At 41.1% G+C, this 21,954-nt stretch overlaps 2 long non-coding RNA genes across 2 annotated transcripts in view; both read left to right on the forward strand.

Annotated features, from left to right (window-relative positions):
• LOC103465596 (uncharacterized) overlaps positions 1–21,393 on the forward strand; it is a 37,548-nt gene extending 16,155 nt beyond the window's left edge. The window contains exon 2 of the long non-coding RNA XR_533822.2: positions 21,192–21,393. This is a non-coding gene — a long non-coding RNA (uncharacterized LOC103465596). The remainder of the gene's footprint in view (positions 1–21,191) is intronic.
• LOC108166286 (uncharacterized) lies at positions 9,439–18,715 on the forward strand. Its single transcript, XR_014087693.1, has 5 exons — positions 9,439–13,483; positions 13,518–16,698; positions 17,613–17,698; positions 17,809–17,861; positions 18,273–18,715. It is a non-coding gene; the product is annotated as an uncharacterized LOC108166286 (long non-coding RNA).
• Positions 21,394–21,954: the final 561 nt, after the last annotated feature.

The raw sequence follows: 21,954 nt of genomic DNA on the forward strand, positions 1-21,954 counted from the left end.
CCGGAGAGAACCCACGCATGCATGGGGAGAACATGCAAACTCCATGCAGTTACTATGAACCCCTAAAGATCGGGCAGGAGACGGGCAGGACGCGCTATGAAGACCTGGAGAAGTGTATTGCATATTGCACTTTCTACTTCACTACATTTCTACAAAACTGCCGCGTTACTCGTTACATCCAAGTCTCGTTGCTCTTTTTTTCCTTTAAAATGTGAAGTTCAGGGACTTAAGGTGGCGCCGTAAAATCAGAGCAATAACGTGACTTAGTGTCTGTTGTCACCCATCGGCTCCACCTTTACTCGCACGCGGAGCTCCAGACATGCGCAGTGGTTTCCTCTGAGCAGGAGGAGATGTTTGTCTATAATATAATAGCGCTGCATAAATCATAAGATATGGCGACATGTAAAATCAGCAGCGCTTCGCTTTCACAGACGGTGGGACTTCGTCCAACTTTTAGCGTCACTTGGAAGGAAAGCTTAAAGAAAGATAAGATCTGTGCTAGCAAAGTTAGCTGTACTGAGACACATGTTGCATCTGATGAAAAAAAGTCACTCATGCGCTGAATTATTGTGCGGCGGTGTTGACTGATATGTCGCATATATGCGCGCTTAAGCTGTGCTGCTGCCGTAAAATAATTCCGTTAATTCGCTCAACTGCCAAATACAAGATGGCGGTGACGTAACGCAGGACTCAGCGCTCAATGAAGTGTCTACGTATTAATGTCTATGGTCTTATTTACATCCCAACATAAATACGTAGATGACTCATTGAGCGCTGAGTTCTACGTTACGTCGCCACTGTCTTCTATGTGGCAGTAGAGCGATCGGAGCTCCCCAAGTCCTGTGCTGTGTGGACTTGTTTCAACCATTTTACAATACCAACTGGATTCATTGGCATTACCTTTCACATGTAAGGATGAAAGAGCAGAATTACTTGACTTTGCAGACAGGAACTCGCTTCTAAACAGCCGAGAAATATTTCCTATGTAGCTAAATTGGCCCCAAGTAACCACTCATTGTTAGCGTAGCAGCTAACGTTTTCACGCTGTTTTCTAATGAGAGAAGCTGATGAAAAACCGCTGTTAGAGGAGAAGTTAGTTAAAAACCAGGGGATTTAGTGAGGAAAGATCAGTCAGGATCAGAGCTGGAGCTGCTGGTCTTCAGCTTCTCAGCTTCACCATGTCGGTATTTAGCTATGAAGATGCTACGAGTCAGAGCCCAACATGCTGAAAATGTCTTTTTCTGAATGTGAAGGAAACGTATATGTATTTTCTATTACACTTTTGGATAATTTCACTTTTATCCTTGGCTTTAGCCTGTGAACCAGGACGTCTCAGAAGTCACTGAGGAGTTCTTCTAGTGTGACCAGCAGACTAAAGCCTCTGGCCAGTGTTCCAAGTACAATAAATAAATGTTTTATTCTCACTTTTTGTGTATTTTTAAATATCTCGATCTGAATATTAGTGTATTTATACAGCTTACATAATGAAATAAAAATAATTTACTCTGCTAGAGTTATTTTCACTCTTTGCTGTCAATAGCAGAATTGACATACTGTAATAAATATTTATTCTCTGGAAAAAAGTAAGAAAAATATGTAGTTTAATGTTTGACAATGACTGATAAATCAAAGGTCATTCATCAATAAAATAATTTTAAAAATAAATACAATATATATTTTTTCTTGTCTTGAAACATTAAATTATGGAATTATGTAAATATGTTCTTTAATAAATCACTATAAAAGTGTGTATGTTCATCAATGTCAATATAAAAATGATCAGAATCACTTCTATCTAATACAAACATTGTGCACTTTATTTTAAAATCCCCCAAAACAATTAAATAATCACATCAAAAGTTAGAAACTGTGTCTTTAGTCATTTCTTTGATTACCAAATATATTATTGTGTGTGAGAAAATGTGTCAATGACAGGAATTAATTTAAAATATTTTGTAGAACGGCATCCACCTGAATAATGTGTAGTTGCGCCACTGTGTTAACGGCATTATCTTATATGTTTATTCAGTTAAAAATGTAAACTATGAAAAAACGTGGTCACCTCCAAATCATAGTGCAGCAAATAGAGCGGCTGCTCCCATTGTCTTTTATCCACCGCCTTTTCTTTTTGTTACGTCTTATTTCTTAAAATGACTCCACAAACTATCACTATTGCTTCTTCATAGTCATCCGTGTTTGGTTATTCTAAATTCCCGCTATGTTGGGGGTTTTACTAGATTATCCTCTGGAATTGGGATGTTCGTGACTGGAATCGGTTCGTGCGTTGTGCTGCTCCTGCCTTGTGGCTGGAGACAAGAACCGATCCAACCTGTTGTACTTTTATCAGCTCTGTGGTCACAGAGGTTTGGAGAATCGGCTGAGAATTCTTAAATCTTTCCGTCAAAACCAGACTTAAAACTCACAAGCTCTACTCATCTCCTCTCGACCACTGCCTAAACCCTCTCTGACTCTGGTCGCTATGGTAACGTTTACATATCCCTTCAAAATAAGATACAGAGGGGCCACAAAAACGAACATTTTACTTTCGTGAAAATTTTAACTCACGATAATGACTAACGGGAGCCCTGAGCTTGTTTCTCTGCAATAAGACGGTCCCATTTGGGAGTGATGACACCCGAGGTGTTGCTTATATCCACAGCCTGCTTGGACCAGGGGTTGGGGACCACTGGTTTAACACATATACCAAGGTATTTATACCAATCTATAAATCAAAATTATAATTTTCAAACAAATCTGAATGAAATTATCTTACATGTATTTAAGAAAAAGTTGAAATGATGTAGTTTCTGTAGGAATAGTTTGTGCTTTTGTTTGAGTATTAAGTCATTTTTTGATTTTTATTTAAAAATTGCATGTAAATATATCCTAACATGAAATTCAGAGTCACATCATATTTTGTTATTTGTACTCTTCATTTTCTAACATTCAGTCTTAGCACATAAACCGTCACAAATCTGGAATAACTACAACTTAATATTTCTTCAATACAACTTTCAATTTTAAAAGAAAGATTTCTAAAATTGCTGCTTGTTTTATGCTTTTTTAAAAAAATTTCTCCTAGTTTATCTTGACTGGCGGTTTGGTTGTCTCGCTTGCAGAAAAACGTATTTGTCATATTTCATCATTTTGAATGACTCGCTGTAGAAATATCTATATTGTGATTTACAACGACGTACAAATTACAACAGCCTTCTGTATCATCTATCTCCCCTGCATGTCCAAATGTATTTCCATTGTTCCCTTAGAAAGAAACAGAATCATTGGATGTTTTAAAATATCCATCTTGAATTAGTTTTTTTTTGCTCACATCCTAACAAACGACAACATTTAAATTTTTGCTTCCGTCTCTCAAGACTGAAAATACAATTTCATGATCACCTCACTGCAAGAACCTTGTTTAATAATTTCTAATTATGCAGTCAGGCACCTAGTCCACAGCGTGAGTTCCATCGTGCTGCCTGAACAGCAGCTGGCTCGCTGCTCGCTGCTGTGCGTGTGCTCAGTCACCTTGATATCATCAATGAGCATGTTCCCCCCATCTTTTGCAGGGTATAACACCAGGACCAGTGCTGCTACATTAATAATACAGGAAGGAATTGTCCAAGAGGGAGTTTACTCTCTGTCTCTGGCTCAAGCCTCTTCTCTCCAATTTGTTACGCAGTTTACCCAAACAGAACAAGGAGCATTTAAGCTCCTGCGTGTGATGCAGAGGGACGACTTGAACTTTATTGTGGGAGAAACATACACACTTTGAAAAATAAAAAAAATAAAAAAACACACACACATATATATATATATATATATATATACATATATATATATATATATATATATATGGGACCACACCAGACAAGACCCAAGGTGTAGGTTGTTCAAGGAGGCCCCTGAGACAGTCCAGCACATAACAGCAGGGTGCAAGATGCTGGCAGGGAAAGCGTACATGGAACGACATAACCAAGTGGTGGGCATAGTGTACAGGAGCATCTATGCAGAATATGGACTGGAAGCCCCGAGATCAAAGTGGGGAACACCCCCAAAAGTGGTGGATAATGACCGAGCTAAGATCCTGTGGGACTTCCAGATCCAGACAGACAAGATGGTGATGGAGAACCAACCGGACATTGTGGTGGTGGATAAACAACAGAGGAAAGCCGTTGTGGTGGATGTAGCAATACCAAGTGATACAACATCAGGAAAAAGGAGGATGAAAAATTGGAGAAATACCAGGGCCTCAGAGAGGAACTGGAAAAGACCTGGAAGGTGAAGACCACAGTGGTGCCTGTGGTCATCGGGGCCCTCGGGGCAGTCACCCCCAAACTGGAGCAGTGGCTCAAACAGATCCCAGGAACAACATCAGACATCTCAGTCCAGAAATGTGCAGTTCTAGGCACAGCCAAGATACTGTGCAGAACCCTCAAGCTCCCAGGCCTCTGGTAGAGGACCCGAGCTCAGAGGATGAAACAGACCACCCGCGGAGGGTGAGAAGGGAATTATATATATATATATATATATATATATATATATATATAACACTCTGAAAGTGTGTATGTGTGTAAGCATTTGTATGTATATCCACTACCACAGAGTAAAATTTGAATTTTTGGATCTTTTAATGGTACAAAAGTGGAATAAAATCTAGCCAAATATAATTTATACAATTAATTGAACAGCGTATTAAAATTTAAGTAGAATATTATTGAAAAGGTTATATATGTTGATAACACATTATATAAATTAATTATAGATTAATGTTTTCAAGCCTTTATTTCTATTAAGATGATTTTCATTACAATGGAACCACAACACTTAAGGTTAGAATATTACAGACCAAATAAAGAATTTTTATACAGAAATGTGTACCTAATAACTATGGAGGAAAAACTGACATAAGAAATAAAAGCATAATAAAACTATCACAGGATGAAAAATGGGATTTTCGTCAGCTATTCACACCTTGTTCTGCCGTGCGCATGGAGATTGAGGGCTTTCGGCAAGAGGTTTTAGTCAGTCGAGCTCAGCCAAAAATGGTCAAAAACGCTGCGTGTCTGTGTTCCCCTATCACCCCCCTCCCCTCGTGCCTTGCAGAGGTTTTCGTATTTAAATGAAGTTGCTGAGTGCCATGCAAATGTAAATCAACTGTTGAGCACTGCCTTTTGACTCTTATTCATTTTGTAGCTAATCCTTTTTAATTTCTGTTCACCATAAAGAAGTATGTTTGAAGAAAACAATCCATCTTATCCATTAAAATATATATTACATGTGTGTTAGGAGCACTGAAAAACTTAGTTTTGGTTGAATTGATGATATAAAAGAAGAATATGCATGAATACATAAAATAGACTTTTGTGAAACGGGATCTTACTTTGACATTCCTCCTATCTGAAGATTTATCTTGTGATGGGAGGAATTGCACAACTTAATCAAAAATAATAATAAAAACCATATTCCAGAGTGGTAGATTGTACATAAAGTATTTTGTGAATAATATTTAAACTAATGTTAATGTTCACTGATTGCTTTATAGACCCAGAGTCATGCTATATAGGAGTGGTAGTGGTCATTCCACATCACAATACAGAACTTAAGAAACTACAGATTTTTCAGTATTCAGTTGCTTAACTCTCAAGTTTAAATTGAAGAACAAAACGGTTGAAAGTTTGTGATACCTTCTGATAGAATATAAACATTTGTATTCTTTTTCTTAAGTTTTGTTAGTTAAGCATTAAATATAACTCACGGATTATGAATCATATTCTGTATAAACTATAAAGGAGACAGCTCAAAGTAGAATTGAGTAAATAAACATAATTAATTGCTAAAAACGGTAAGAAAGCTTTTCTAAATAACACGTGGAGCGAGGCCAGTTGCTTTGTTTGTTTTACAGAAAGCGGTCTGTCGTTTTCATAATGCTGAAACAAGTGTAGGGTGAGATTTTGTATTGTAATCTCTATTACATGTGATGTTCTGAACTCTTAAAAATACTCGCATCTTCTTTGATTTTTTTCAGACCTGAAAAATGGCCAAGCAGAAACAGCCAGACCTCAGACCACGGTGCCGAAGAGCTCTTACGGAGTCTGTAACAGTCGTAATTGTGTAGTATCTCTTTAAGACATTCTAGTATCTAAGATGACGTCATGTATGTGTCGCTGTTTTTCTTTTTAGAGAACGTCTGAGAGTTGGATACTGTAACAGTCGTTACAAATTGTTACAATACCTGGACTGAGACGGACATATAACTCTCTTAGGTTGGTGACGTTACGGGTTGCTTTGAACTCTGCTTATTTCATGTGTGAATGTATAGCAGCCGTTCAACCGGGCTTGTAAGGTTGGTGAAGAGCGTTTTATTAAAGGACAACACTGTGGAATTCTCAGTACCAGTGAAGTTGTGAGTTTCTAACCGTCCAGTCGAGTCTACCACCTCCTCTCCTCCCTTAAACACAACCTGAAGCGTTACAAATGGCGCCCGAACAATTTCTCTTGGACCTCAGAATGCAGTATCTTCTACCAGCTAATATTTGAAACGTGGAAGAAGTACTTTACAGTATAGTGGACGTCCGCCGCCCTACCTTGTGGGCACGGCGAAGCGAAGCGGAAAACCCCTCATCGGCTAAGCGCGCGGCAGACCTTTTTTTTTTTTCTTTCTCTGAACACTCCCTTCGGAAATTTCTTACTGGAGTCAACTCTATACCGGATCAGTGCTGCGAGCCTTTAAGTCCATCAGAGAAAATACGAACTGAAGCTGTGAGTACTTGGAAAAATAAATAAATAAATAAACGGAAAAGACAGAACTGAATTCATCCTAGCACAACTTGCATTGCACGGACTCGGGTTCACTTAAGTGTGCATGATGGCTACTCGTCCTGACTTGGCTGACCTGTGTGATGATTTGGACTTTAGGTTGCTCCCAAACCAAAATACCGTCAGGCGCAAAACCCCTGACCTAGAACTCAAAGTACAAAGTCTAAAAGAAGAGGTGGACATGCTTCAACAATGTTTATATGATTCATTGGATCTCCAGAAAAATATTTTAGAACACTGGACCAGCTCTACACCCTCAGCGGGGTCCTGGAGGGTGCATGGGAGTTCGCCCAACCAGTCTACATGTGTTTTGTGGACTTGGAGAAGGCGTTCGACCGTGTCCCTCGGGGGGCCCTGTGGGGGGTACTCCGGGAGTATGGGGTACCGGGCCCTTTGATACGGGCTGTCAGGTCCCTGTATGACCGGTGTCAGAGTCTGGTTCGCATTGCCGGCAGTAAGTCAGGCTCGTTTCCGGTGAGAGTTGGACACACCCATAGATCTTCTTCCTCTCTATGCCGTGATTGGAAGCATGGATCTTCGTGCTCTGCCCTCTGTAATTGTGTCGGACCGTCCTCATGTTCGTCAGTTGCAACTGGAGGACCCAGTCACAGCCAACTTACTCTGCCAACTTGAAAATGACCAACAGAGTGAGGAGGATAACCAAGATCTGCAAAAGTTCATTATACAAGATGGACTCTTATATTTCATTGATCCAAAAACAAAGTGCGGTCTTCACCCACTCAAGCAGATTAAACTTTTTGCTCCAACTGCACTCCGTAGTTATCTGCTCAAGTATTATCATGACCATCCTACAGCTGGACATCTGGGTGTTGCAAAAACTCTGCCACGCTTGCGTCTCAGGTTCTTCTGGCCAACTCTGATGTAAAGAAATATGTGGTGTCATGTCGTTCGTGCCAAGTCACTAAACCGACTCAAAGAAAACCAGCAGGCCTCATGGTCCCAATCCAACCACAGAGACCATGGGAGTACACGGGTGTGGACTACATCGGCCCACTCCCCCGCTCACAAATGGGAAATGCATATATCCTTGTTTTTGTGGACTATTTCTCCAAATGGATTGAAGTGAGTGCTGTCAGGGAAGCAGCTGCTCGAGTTGCTGCTAATAAGTTCATCAACGACATATTTGCCCGACATGGTTCCCCAAAATACCTTATTTCAGACAGAGGAACACCTTTCATCAGCGACCTGTTTGAACATGTGTCAACACTTGGAACTGAGCACAGAATGACAACTGCCTACCATCCTCAAACTAATGCAACTGAACGTGTAAATCGCACGTTGAAAACAGCCATTCGAGCATATATTGAGGACAAACACACTTCTTGGGACAAATATCTTCCCCAGATTTGTTTCGCGCTGCGTACGGCACCTCATGAAAGTACAAACCTGAGTCCCACAATGATGCTCTATGGACGAGAGTTAGACACTCCCTTGGACCTCATCACTCAGCCGTCGTGGGAAGGAATGGACGACCCTGAGACTTCTTACCCAGATCACCTGAGAGCCTCGATTCAAGATGCTCATGACCATGCCCGTACAGTTCTCACAGAAAGTCATAGAAGGCGAAAGCATTACTATGATCTAAGACGACGCCCAATCTCTTTTAAAGTCGGAGATCTGGTCAGAGCAAAATCACACCCAAAGTCGGATGCATCATCTAACTTTTCAGCAAAACTGGCGCCTCTCTACATGGGTCCCTACCGTGTCTACAAAAAGATGTCTGACGTGAACTATTGTCTAACCAAGGTGGACACTGGAGAGAAAGCTGGAGTTTTTCATGTTGCAAACCTTCAACCATTCTACACCTGGGCTACAGCTTCATCTAACAAACACTCAAAGCAAACCACTTCTGCAGATTTGGTTTCCATTTCACCAGACAACAGTTTTTCCCCGGTTCTTTTGGACCCAGAACCTGACTATGATGTCGACGCTGATATCGTCTCTGATGACGTCTCTGATGACGTCCCAGTCAAAACTGATTGGGAATATGCGGATCCTGTTCCAGCCTTTTTGGACCACGACCCTGTGCAAGACACTGACACTGCTTTGGAGACGGCTCATAACAGTTTGCCCCCTGCGGACAATGGGTGTGCTGCTGGTGTCTCTTATAATTTTAGACCGAGACGTGTTCCGAGGGTCACCACTGACTGGTCAGTCAATAGATGGACCAACCCTTTTCATACCTCCAGGTTTAACCTGAAGTGACCTTGTTTGAACTTTGTTTTGCTAGTTTCAGTAGTGTTCTGTGACTGTCACTTACGTTTTGTTCGGGTCATGTTCAAACGTTTAACACATGTTATGCTAAGGGTTCTAGCATTTTCAAAAGACAAAAAAAAAAGGAATTCCACTTTTGTAATCGTCCTGCCTGCCTTATTTTTTTGTTTTTACAGTACTCGTCAAAGTAGATATTGCCGTTGTTAAACTGTCATGTATGTCGGCTTTTCAATATTATGCTGTATATTCCCGGTTTACTTTTAACAACTTATCCATGTATGGAGGTTTGTTAAGTATTGACTGTGCCTTTGCTGTGTTCGGCTGAGGGCAGCCTATTCTGACCTGGGGGGAATATGTAACAGTCGTAATTGTGTAGTATCTCTTTAAGACTGTCGAGAAAAGTCGAGCTCATCCCACTTCCCCATGCTGGAGATTTTAGTTTAATAGTAATAATAAATAAAATTACCTTAAAATTAATGACATAGGTGACATCAAGACCCAACAATAGAGTCAGACTGTAATAAAATGAATCTGGTTGTGTGTGTTGTTATTGTGTCCTGCAAACTTTGCTTTAATTCTACTTTTTTATATTTAATCATAAAAAATCATAGTCAGGCAGAAAGAAAGTCATGAAACAGGAAGAGCTGGTTTTCTGAAGAAAAGGGGAAGTTACTGTCTTGCATCAGGCTAAAAATAGTTCAGACCATTCCTTATTTTAAAGCATTAAAGGTTTTTAAAGAATAAAATCTAAACATTTTGAGAGATTGGATAAAACCCAGAGTAAAATACTTAAAATAATGACTTATAATTATGCCAATAATTAATATTGGTTTAACCAGTGGTTGATGTTGGTTTGATTATAAGAATATTTACACTTACTCTCACACTTGTGGAAGTACTTAAAGGTGAAACAAGTAACTGTAATTTGGTATCAGATAATTACAATAATGGATTATTATTGGGTTCTTTTCAGAAATGTCTGTAATAACTCACCTTATGATTATAATAAGAGTAACTAATAAGTTATGGTTATTATAACATTATAAATGAATGTTGAATCAGATAAACTAAAAGGTTATAAATGTGATTTTGACATTGAACTTGAAAAGGTGTAAAATGTTGTAACTGTAATTAAAGGTCACTGATGTTGTGTTGGAGGTAGATGGTAGGTGGAAGGACAGGGCAAAAAGGGGAACTGATAGGAGAGTGGAGAAGATAAAGCCTTATTGCTAAACTTCAACTTGCCTAAGAAAAGGTTGGGCAGGAAACAGAGGTAGGAGGAACTATTGAGCAACTTGGGGACATTAGAACAGAGATCCGGTCATAAGGTCTCCAGGGTGATGGAGATGAGATCATCTGTCCAAGCAGTCAGCCAATGAGACAGGCACAGCAACAAAGCTAGCCAATGCAAACGCACCAAAAGGTGGATAAACCCTTTATAAGGTGGGTGCAACAGAGGAATCGTTGGTTGGATCCTTCAGGCAGCTTCGAGCCAAGACGGAGATGGACAAAGAACTCTGCAGCTGAAGAAGAGCCGGGGCCACAGAACCGAAGACTGTTCTGCACATGGGGACCAACCCGTTAGCCCCGCAACATGTGGCTTCAAATCGCACTTCTCTCAACAGCTGGGTTTAGACCCCCAAAGACAAAGACCAAGGCAAAGATGAAGATAAAGACAAAGGCAAAGAACAAAGGCAAAGAGGAAGAACTGGTGTGTTCCTTCTGTGGGACCAGAAAGATCGTGAGACGAGGAGAAGGGAGCTACAGAGCTGCAAGACAAGAAGCTGAGGACCGCTACGCGCATGAGGAAGTCACCCTGAGGCCCGAGACCTGCCGCTCTAAGTCAGTACTCTTCCTGTACTGGGAACCTCCTGCTGCTGCAACACCTTCTTCTTCATCAGGCCAGTTCTGGGGTTCAAAATGCCAAACTCTGTCCGTCTCTCTCAAAGTTTCCCTTTTTTAGTTCTCAGTGTCAGCATTAGGGAAAGATAGGCTAGATTATTGATTTTACTTATTTGATTATTTCTGCTACTGAATTAAGCTGTACTGACCCTTGCAAAATTGCCTTACTAATAAAATAATTAGCATTTAAGAAAATCTAAAAGATGTTGTGGACATTCAATTAATGAGTCACCTTAAAGTTCTTTGATGGTTGTGAAATAGCTATGAAGTTTGATTCTGGGAGGAAAAAGTAGAAATGTTTTATAGGTTGCTTTTAGCCAAAACTAAAATAATGACCTTGGGACTTAACTCTAAGTCACTAAATTTAATCTAGCCGTTAACAAGTGCCGTTATTTTAGGAAAGGAGCTACCGTTAACAGGAGTGGTTGTAGGGGTTATGTCGCTGTGAGGGCTACTCAGCGGATTGCCCCCCAACTGTAAAAGGTCATAACTTCTGGATCGAAGGTAGTCAGAGCTAGACGAGTCCTTTCCGACCCCAGTTTAAACAGATAATTCACCATAAACTATTGCTAGGGTAAGACCCGAGTTTCTGGGGATTTTCCGGACCTGTTAGACAGAGAACTGGGCCGTAGTGAGTCCAAAGAGTTGTGAGGAGTGGGCGGGACTTACTATCGGGTAGTAACAGACATGGCGTCCCTGGGTGGGCTCGACCCTAATGAGTAGGAGGGCCTTACTTTGACCAAGTCAGTAAAAACAGACGAGAGGGTCTGAATAGCTCACTTGGGAGACCAACTCTTAGGAAATAGAGTTGGGAGCGACTGATGAGGCTTGTCAGCCGCGACCCTTGCAGTAACTGTACAGCGTGCAGGCGAGGGAAAAGCTTCCGCTTAAGATGAACAGCTGCATCAAGAAGGGAAGCCAGTAGCCAACCTAGCCTAGACCCATCCCTGCTCTAAGGTACCCTGAGAGGCTTTGGGGGATAGGCGACTCGGAGACAAAGAGACCGAGGAGTACGACGCAAGGTCGTACGTCCAGAAGATGTAAGTAATTTCACAAGGAAGTGGTGAAATGCATCTGGAGCTCAAGGTCGAGCATCTGAGAGCACACGCATGAGGGAGCTCATTGGCGTGGAAATGATGAAGTGGACTGTTATGTCCAACAGAGAAAAATTGTCTTTGTCTGAGCCGAGAAGTGGGACACTACTCCCAGAGGACGGGAGGTCCCAGAAGAGTACGTGGATGAGGTCGTGCGGAGCGTGCATGAAGCCCTTGGACATGCAGGCGTACGACCCACCCGTAAGGAGCTGGATGAGCATGAGCTTTGGATCCCAGTGAAACAAGTCCAACGCGTGCTACGGGGCTGTGAGGTATGTGGACAATACAACGCAGGCCGCCGAGGGCAGCGGTTGGAAGGGTTGTTCATCAAGAGCACATTACCCGGGGGTTCAATCTGCATGGATGTAGCAGGCCCCATGGATAACAGAAAAGAGAGGTGAGGAGTACCTCTTGGTGCTGATGGACATGGTGTAACAGTGACAGCTGAAAAAGAGCAGGTCTTCCCCTGCGGAGGAACTCCGTTCACGTCACAGAAAGCAGGAAGGCGAAGGCACTTCTCCTTTTTGCCCAGAGAGGGAAAGGGGAAGTTGCAGTTTACAGTGTCATTGAAAACAGGACAGAAAGTTTGGATTAAAGATCAAGATCGGCCTGTAGTCACGGTGATCAAGTTAAAATTCAATGGAATGAATTTTGTGAAGCAAGTACTGCAATGTAAAAAAGTATTACTTATGAAGAAAGGGGTCCACGAGGTCAGTGTTCAAGCCAGTTCTTAGCTAAAGCGAACCAGAACATTGCAAGAATCAAGCATCATGCCATCCTGTGTTAGACTGGCTACTATTACAGGATGATTGCCATTCAAAGAACAACTTCAAGGCTTAGGACTAGGAGGGCCCTGAAGAAATTGGATTATGCTAAAGAAGAACTCCTGTCACAAAAGGATGGATTAAACAGGAAAAGGGACTGAAGTCATGAGGAAGGAGTGACGTCATAGACAACCACCAAGATCAATCCTGCAACAAAGTGTTGAAATCACACCCAACACCTGGAAGCAACCTGTGGACTTCACAGAGTCCTGCCTGACAGAGTCCTGTTGCCTCCGACAACTCCAGTAACCCTTTAACGACCCCAGCGATGGAAAAGGATTATGATTATGGATAAAGCGTCATGCTGCTTATGCTTTTTGTTTTGCTCTACTGAACACCCAGAGTTTTTTTTATTGAGGGTTTTTGCCCATCAACCTGTCCCTAAGGAATCTTCCACATCCTGAAGAACCAACGCTTCATTCAGCTGAGGATTTTTTGTCACTGTTAAAGGATCAGAGCGACCTGGGTTCTCTTCAACATTCGTCACTTCCTGAGAGACATCAAAACTCCAAGGAGGGGGTGTCAAAGAGCAGTGGAGTTTGAAGACTGCTGAGCCCTTGGTGACAACTGAGAATCTGCATCTTCACATCCCAGGCTGCTGAGGCCTTGGTGATGACTGAGGATCTGCATCTTCACATCCCAGGCTGCTGAGGCCTTGGTGACGACTGAGGATCTGCATCTTCACATCCCAGGCTGCTGAGGCCTTGGTGACGACTGAGGATCTGCATCTTCACATCCCAGGCTGCTGAGGCCTTGGTGACGACTGAGGATCTGCATCTTCACATCCCAGGCTGCTGAGGCCTTGGTGACGACTGAGGATCTGCATCTTCACATCCCAGGCTGCTGAGGCCTTGGTGACGACTGAGGATCTGCATCTTCACATCCCAGACTGCTGAGGCCTTGGTGACGATGGAGGATCTGCATCTTCACATCCCAGACTGCTGTGGCCTTGGTGACGATGGAGGATCTTCACATCCCAGACTGCCATCTTCTCTTTCCAGGGGATGAGGACGCAGACCTGCAAGAGGATGTTGGGTTCCCAGCATGTGAAAGGTCTGACCTCGCGGAGGGGGTGTCGAGAAAAGTCGAGCTCATCCCACTTCCCCATGCTGGAGATTTTAGTTTAATAGTAATAATAAATAAAATTACCTTAAAATTAATGACATAGGTGACATCAAGACCCAACAATAGAGTCAGACTGTAATAAAATGAATCTGGTTGTGTGTGTTGTTATTGTGTCCTGCAAACTTTGCTTTAATTCTACTTTTTTATATTTAATCATAAAAAATCATAGTCAGGCAGAAAGAAAGTCATGAAACAGGAAGAGCTGGTTTTCTGAAGAAAAGGGGAAGTTACTGTCTTGCATCAGGCTAAAAATAGTTCAGACCATTCCTTATTTTAAAGCATTAAAGGTTTTTAAAGAATAAAATCTAAACATTTTGAGAGATTGGATAAAACCCAGAGTAAAATACTTAAAATAATGACTTATAATTATGCCAATAATTAATATTGGTTTAACCAGTGGTTGATGTTGGTTTGATTATAAGAATATTTACACTTACTCTCACACTTGTGGAAGTACTTAAAGGTGAAACAAGTAACTGTAATTTGGTATCAGATAATTACAATAATGGATTATTATTGGGTTCTTTTCAGAAATGTCTGTAATAACTCACCTTATGATTATAATAAGAGTAACTAATAAGTTATGGTTATTATAACATTATAAATGAATGTTGAATCAGATAAACTAAAAGGTTATAAATGTGATTTTGACATTGAACTTGAAAAGGTGTAAAATGTTGTAACTGTAATTAAAGGTCACTGATGTTGTGTTGGAGGTAGATGGTAGGTGGAAGGACAGGGCAAAAAGGGGAACTGATAGGAGAGTGGAGAAGATAAAGCCTTATTGCTAAACTTCAACTTGCCTAAGAAAAGGTTGGGCAGGAAACAGAGGTAGGAGGAACTATTGAGCAACTTGGGGACATTAGAACAGAGATCCGGTCATAAGGTCTCCAGGGTGATGGAGATGAGATCATCTGTCCAAGCAGTCAGCCAATGAGACAGGCACAGCAACAAAGCTAGCCAATGCAAACGCACCAAAAGGTGGATAAACCCTTTATAAGGTGGGTGCAACAGAGGAATCGTTGGTTGGATCCTTCAGGCAGCTTCGAGCCAAGACGGAGATGGACAAAGAACTCTGCAGCTGAAGAAGAGCCGGGGCCACAGAACCGAAGACTGTTCTGCACATGGGGACCAACCCGTTAGCCCCGCAACATGTGGCTTCAAATCGCACTTCTCTCAACAGCTGGGTTTAGACCCCCAAAGACAAAGACCAAGGCAAAGATGAAGATAAAGACAAAGGCAAAGAACAAAGGCAAAGAGGAAGAACTGGTGTGTTCCTTCCGTGGGACCAGAAAGATCGTGAGACGAGGAGAAGGGAGCTACAGAGCTGCAAGACAAGAAGCTGAGGACCGCTACGCGCATGAGGAAGTCACCCTGAGGCCCGAGACCTGCCGCTCTAAGTCAGTACTCTTCCTGTACTGGGAACCTCCTGCTGCTGCAACACCTTCTTCTTCATCAGGCCAGTTCTGGGGTTCAAAATGCCAAACTCTGTCCGTCTCTCTCAAAGTTTCCCTTTTTTAGTTCTCAGTGTCAGCATTAGGGAAAGATAGGCTAGATTATTGATTTTACTTATTTGATTATTTCTGCTACTGAATTAAGCTGTACTGACCCTTGCAAAATTGCCTTACTAATAAAATAATTAGCATTTAAGAAAATCTAAAAGATGTTGTGGACATTCAATTAATGAGTCACCTTAAAGTTCTTTGATGGTTGTGAAATAGCTATGAAGTTTGATTCTGGGAGGAAAAAGTAGAAATGTTTTATAGGTTGCTTTTAGCCAAAACTAAAATAATGACCTTGGGACTTAACTCTAAGTCACTAAATTTAATCTAGCCGTTAACAAGTGCCGTTATTTTAGGAAAGGAGCTACCGTTAACAGGAGTGGTTGTAGGGGTTATGTCGCTGTGAGGGCTACTCAGCGGATTGCCCCCCAACTGTAAAAGGTCATAACTTCTGGATCGAAGGTAGTCAGAGCTAGACGAGTCCTTTCCGACCCCAGTTTAAACAGATAATTCACCATAAACTATTGCTATGGTAAGACCCGAGTTTCTGGGGATTTTCCGGACCTGTTAGACAGAGAACTGGGCCGTAGTGAGTCCAAAGAGTTGTGAGGAGTGGGCGGGACTTACTATCGGGTAGTAACAGACAGACATTCTAGTATCTCAGATGACGTCATGTATGCGTCGCTGTTTTTCTTTTTAGAGAACGTCTGAGAGTTGGATACTGTAACAGTCGTTACAAATTGTTACAATACCTGGACTGAGACGGACATATAACTCTCTTAGGTTGGTGACGTTACGGGTTGCTTTGAACTCTGCTTATTTCATGTGTGAATGTATAGCAGCCGTTCAGCCGGGCTGGTAAGGTTGGTGAAGAGCGTTTTATTAAAGGACAACACTGTGGAATTCTCAGTACCAGTGAAGTTGTGAGTTTAGGGTTAGGGTTATAGTCGAGTCTACCGCCTCCTCTCCTCCCTTAAACACAACCTGAAGCGTTACAAGTCCACCATGACGAAGAGAAATTCAGTAAGTTATGATTTCACATTTAGTGAATAGTGAACATTCGCATATTTGTAAGGAAAACTGATCTTCCCGTTATTTTATTTATTTTGTTGTAACGCAGTACAGCAAGGCAGAGTGTGGAACGCAGTAAAGATCTACAAAATGGCGGACGGATCTGAGGACGAAGTCATGAAGCCGGTGTTACGTCAATCCGCGTTTCCCCATCAGATACGGTTCCCCCTGTGTCTTCTTGCCGCTCCGCCCCGCCCACGCGGCAAAATACAGCTTTCTTGTGCTGAGCACTGAGAAAGCACGTGCATAGGGAACTACGGACACCGTGAAAGATCAAACAACATGTTTTGGCAAAGTTGTCACTTTCTTCACGTTTTAGCGGGAAACTAATAATAACAACAACAATAATAACAATAGCAACAATAATAATAATAGTAATAGTAATAAATAAGTGATGATAAATACAAATATGTCACATAGATATTATAATTATTATAAATGTATATATATGTTTAGTTATATATATTTATGAAATAAAAACAGGGCAATGTATTTTAATGCTCGATATTACCCATCAGATACCGTTCCCCTTGTTTTAAAGTGAGGGAACGGTATCTGATGGGTAATATTGAGCATTAAAATGCATTGCCCTGTTATATATATATATATATATATAATATATATATATATATATATATATATATAATTAAACATATATACATTTATAATAATTATATGTGACATATATGTATTTATCATTATTTTATTATTATTGTTATTAGTATTATTACTATTGGTTTCCCGCAAAAACGTGAAGAAAGTGACAACTTTGCCAAAACATGTTGTTTGAGCTTTCACGGTGTCCGTAGTTCCCTACGCATTTTGCCGCGTGGGCGGGGCGGAGCGGCAAGAAGACGCATGGGGAACCGTATCTGATGGGGAAACGCGGATTGACAGAACACCGGTATGTATAATCACTGCGTTGATACCCGACTGTATAATGGTTGGTTGAGAATAATTTTAACTTATTTACTTATGTATTTTTGAGAAAGCGATATATTTGCTACAATGTTTTTTTAATTTTACATTTATTTCCACAGACTCCACAGAATGAGTCACATTTGTGTCAATCAGACTCTGCAGGAACGTTCTGATGTCCGTGATGAGGACAGAGATGCAACTGTGTGTGAGTATCTACTATTTTAGAATGTTAATATTTTATTAACATTCTAAACATTGTTTATGTACAGAATGTAATTATGCTATGAATTGACAATGCACAAAAATGTTTTCCAGCTGCTTCCAGGACCTACTGCCAGTCATCCAGATGTAGCTAAAGAAAGGAGCAGGTGAGATTTATTACTAGAGATGTCACAATTGAATCAAATGCTTTAGTTTTCATGCATGTTTGTATATATATGTGTATGAATGCAATCAGCAGTGAAAAGAAAAATAACATTACATTTTCTTAAGAAGCTGTAACATTTTGGGACAAGATGGTGTGCAATAATTTTAATGTAGCCTCAATGGTTAATGACAAATCACTTAAGTACTTTTATCAATGTTTTGTTAAATATGTTTATTCACATGATATTCAGGAGTTCATACTTTACCACATAGCCATAGTTTTCAATGACAAATGGATTACACCTCCCCATATTTGGTGTTTCTAAACCAAGACACTTAAAATGTCAGTATAGTTTCAACAATATGTTTTCATAAAGATTCTTTATGACTTAATGTCTGTTCTGTGTCAACAGCTGCTGGAGGCGAGGGAGAGCGTCCTGGCAGCAGAGGAGATTTCCTTTTGGGAAGGTGTCACCATTGACCTCATGTCTGATGAAGAGGATGGCGTCTTCAAGGGTGTATCGGGCTGGATTGTGAGACCACCGAGTTTCCGCAGCCAGGAGCTCGACAACCTCTGCTCCAAACTACAAGAGAGACTTGAAGCTAACCGTAAATACAGCATGTTGCGTCAGAAGCGTTTGTATGTTGGATCATGCTCAGAAAGAACGCCGCCGCCACATGGCCCAGAAGTAGACAAGCATTTTGTTCTGTAATCTATTTATTTATTTAAATTTAACTGAATATTTTATTTATTTATAGATGTGTTATTTTATGTGTGGTTTCTTTATTTGTAGATGTGTTATATGCATGTATGTACATATTTCTTTTTCAACAAAAATTAAAAATATAAACTTATGCCTTGTGCTTGGTTTATTTTTATTTCTGGGTTATTTTTTATAATTTATTAGTGAGGGGCTTAACCAGGCCTGTAATTATAAAGGTCTAGTGCAGTGTTTCTCAACCTTTTTCGGGCCAGCGCCCCCCACCAAAGAATTTGTATTTGCACTGACAATTGTTTTATTATTAATGTTACTATCATTATTGTAGATGTTTTGAATTGGCGCACCGATTATGTTTTCCAGTACACTTCAGCGCGCCTTACGCTCCTTCACCTCGCGCACATAACGAGGTAAATGTAGCACTCGCTACATTTCCTAAACGTATCGGCGTCTGGAGGAGGGGGTTGGGGGGATGCCAGTGTATGTTTTTACGCTCCTTCATGGGGGGCGCCGATTTATGTTTTCGCATCCACCTGAATAATGTGTAGTTGCGCTTCTGCCCATGACATTTCAACAATATTATTTTACCTTTTATCTGGACATAGTGTCTGTTTATTCTTGCCATACAGTCTCTGTATTCATTATTGCTCGAAAGGTCTTGCCATACCAGTTTATTCCTCTGTATTTACTTTAGTTTCTTAGTTTATTCTTGCATTTTGTTCTTCATTCATTTTTTCCATTTAGTTTCATTTGATTAGTTTTATCCTCTCTTGGTTTATTGCTATGTCCACTTTAGTTTCTTTACTGTTGCTACATTTATTTTATCGTTTATTGACCATCAGTAATCTTCACTCATCACCTGCTGCGCCGCCTAATCGTCATGTGTTTCACATCATGTGTTGATTTTTCACTGTTGAGCGTCGGATTCTCTGTTTTTATGCCATAATTCACATCTAGTTCGTCGCTCCGTTTTATGTCCCGCTTCTCCTATTTCAGAGTTTTGCGCAATGTGCGCGGCGGTTTTTTGTTTGTTTTTTAACTCCCTAAGGTGCAGGGCGGTCGGGAAACATATCGATGGGGAAAAGGCAGACTGACATAAACCTTTTAAAACAACGGAAACAATTCCGGTGTTCTGATTATTGAAATGTAAGTGCTGTGGTACCGTTGTTCAATCAAACCCGTTTCATGTCAGACCACTTACAGCACCGGTGTTAACGCTATAAAATGAACGCTCTCTATCATGGAATCACCCATGGATGGATTTCTTTATTTAAATGGGTTCATTTTTCAGAGGGATACAATGTCAGGGCATCGTGATTTTAGTAATTACATGTTTATAAGAGTGATTTTCTGTTGTCCTTCCATGGAAGCGGGCAGTTTTCAAACGGACAAAAACACACTTTTTAATATAAATTGCTGCTTTGACATGATCACAGAACTACCAAAACATATGCAGCCTACATAAATACCAGACAAAGTGAATCACAGCAGCGTCATCAACCGGTGTAACGCTGAACTGATGCGGAGCGGAGCTGCGCCATGAAGCTACAAACACTGAATAGAAGAAGAGCTGCCATCGATACAGCTGCAGCCAAGCATGATTTAATGTTACACAATACAGTTTTACCAAGTTGCTCAAAGTCTAAACTGGTATTGTTGTGGATTTAAGGCGTAAAGTTTACCTTCGACCAAACGCCCCCCAAAGGCATCCCAGCGCCCCCCTTTTGTAAAAATGTCTGCCAACGCCCCCTGCCGTCCTCAGAACGCCCCCTGGGGGGCGGTACCGCCCACGTTGAGAACCGCTAGTCTAGTGTGTCCAATAGGGAGATATCTACCAACCAATCACGTGTCAGTAATGAATTGTGATGTCATTGTTTTTTCATCCAATAACTGACAATTGACGTGGGTCTCCTGTTGTTATTCACATGTTAAGTAGAGTCGTTAAACTGTTGATCCATGTCAATCCATGGTTACATGACATTCAAAAATGTATGGAGTAATTTTTTTCACTGATGCTCCAACAAAGCCCCCTTCCCATTCATCCGCAAAGACTACCCCCCCCCACCCCCCCAGCTTCTCCGCTGACGGTCGCTCATGTGTTTCCCATCAGGGAAAGTCTGTGGTTAGCTTCCTGATTTTACTGGACTGGAAAAACATAGCTAATACGGTGTGATCTGGAAAAAGCTTTGATGCAGGAACTTTACAAATAAGCCCCTGAATACCATATGGTTTGCATTCATCTCCCAATTTATTTCCTATAAATGTCTTAAATGTTGTGCAGAGCCAACACGTGTTTTAACCAGACTTAGAAAAACAGAAGGCAGCTTGTGGCAAAGCGTGATTTTTATAATGTATCTGTTTTTGGGAGGTGGGGGTTTTCTTCTCCTCTTCTTCCAGTGTGATACAGAGGGGCAGGGTGCTGGATGCCCAGAGCCGCTCCAAAGCAAGCAAATAAAACAACATCCAAACACTTTTCCTCCATGCAGCACTGAGCTCTTCTTACAGATGCCAGGGCCCCGAATCAAACCATGTTCCACTTAGAAAGTAATTAAAGAGTAATGATTGTAAGCCTCATGGTGACTCAACTAACAGATTTTTTTCCCCCCCATTAAGTTGGATATTCAGTTACCACCGAAGGAGAAGTCTACCAACAGCAGTGGACGACATGGACGTGAAGACATCTAAAAAAGGCAGAAGACTTTTCCTCTAACTGCTTCCAGCAGGCTGGAGATCTAAGGCTGCTTTCCACGATCCGACATTGACCAGCAACTGCCATTGTGGGCATCCGTTTCACAAAACACTTTTTGTTCTTTTATTAGTTGTCTGCATGAAAAAACAAAAAAAAAAAAAAAACTCACTAGGGATGTCAAAAGTTTACTTTTAAGCAACAACATAGGTACATGTTCCACTTGCATCTGCAGCTGAATGGAGACAGACAGGAAGTGGTGGGGTGTTTCGTGAGCTCCAAGATATTGCTGATGTTCTGTGAGCCGCAGTAGAAGTAAAAACCAGGGTGTGAAAATGCCACACCTTGACCTTTGTGACATTTTATTACCTCCAAACCACAAACAACGTAGGCCAACACAAAGTAGCATTGCAGTTTGTGGACTCAGTCATTAGATGAGTTTCACAAAGAAAATTCTCTTTTAACACTTTTGTCTGTGGGGATAATCAAAGAAACATCAAACAAATTACATTTTCACTTTTATGCAATGTGAAATGATGAAGACTGTCTATTTATTTTTGTAAGTTTTACATTAGTCAGAAGATGTCTAATGTTGCGTTCCAGTTACCTTGGAAGTGGGAACTGGGACCTGACCTGGGTTTGGTGTCTTACGTGATATAACAGCATTCTGGTCAACGAGTTGGAATTTCA

Source organism: Poecilia reticulata, chromosome 5 (genome assembly GCF_904066995.2).
Source record: "Poecilia reticulata chromosome 5, P_reticulata-male-v2, whole genome shotgun sequence".
Classification (NCBI taxonomy): domain Eukaryota; kingdom Metazoa; phylum Chordata; class Actinopteri; order Cyprinodontiformes; family Poeciliidae; genus Poecilia; species Poecilia reticulata.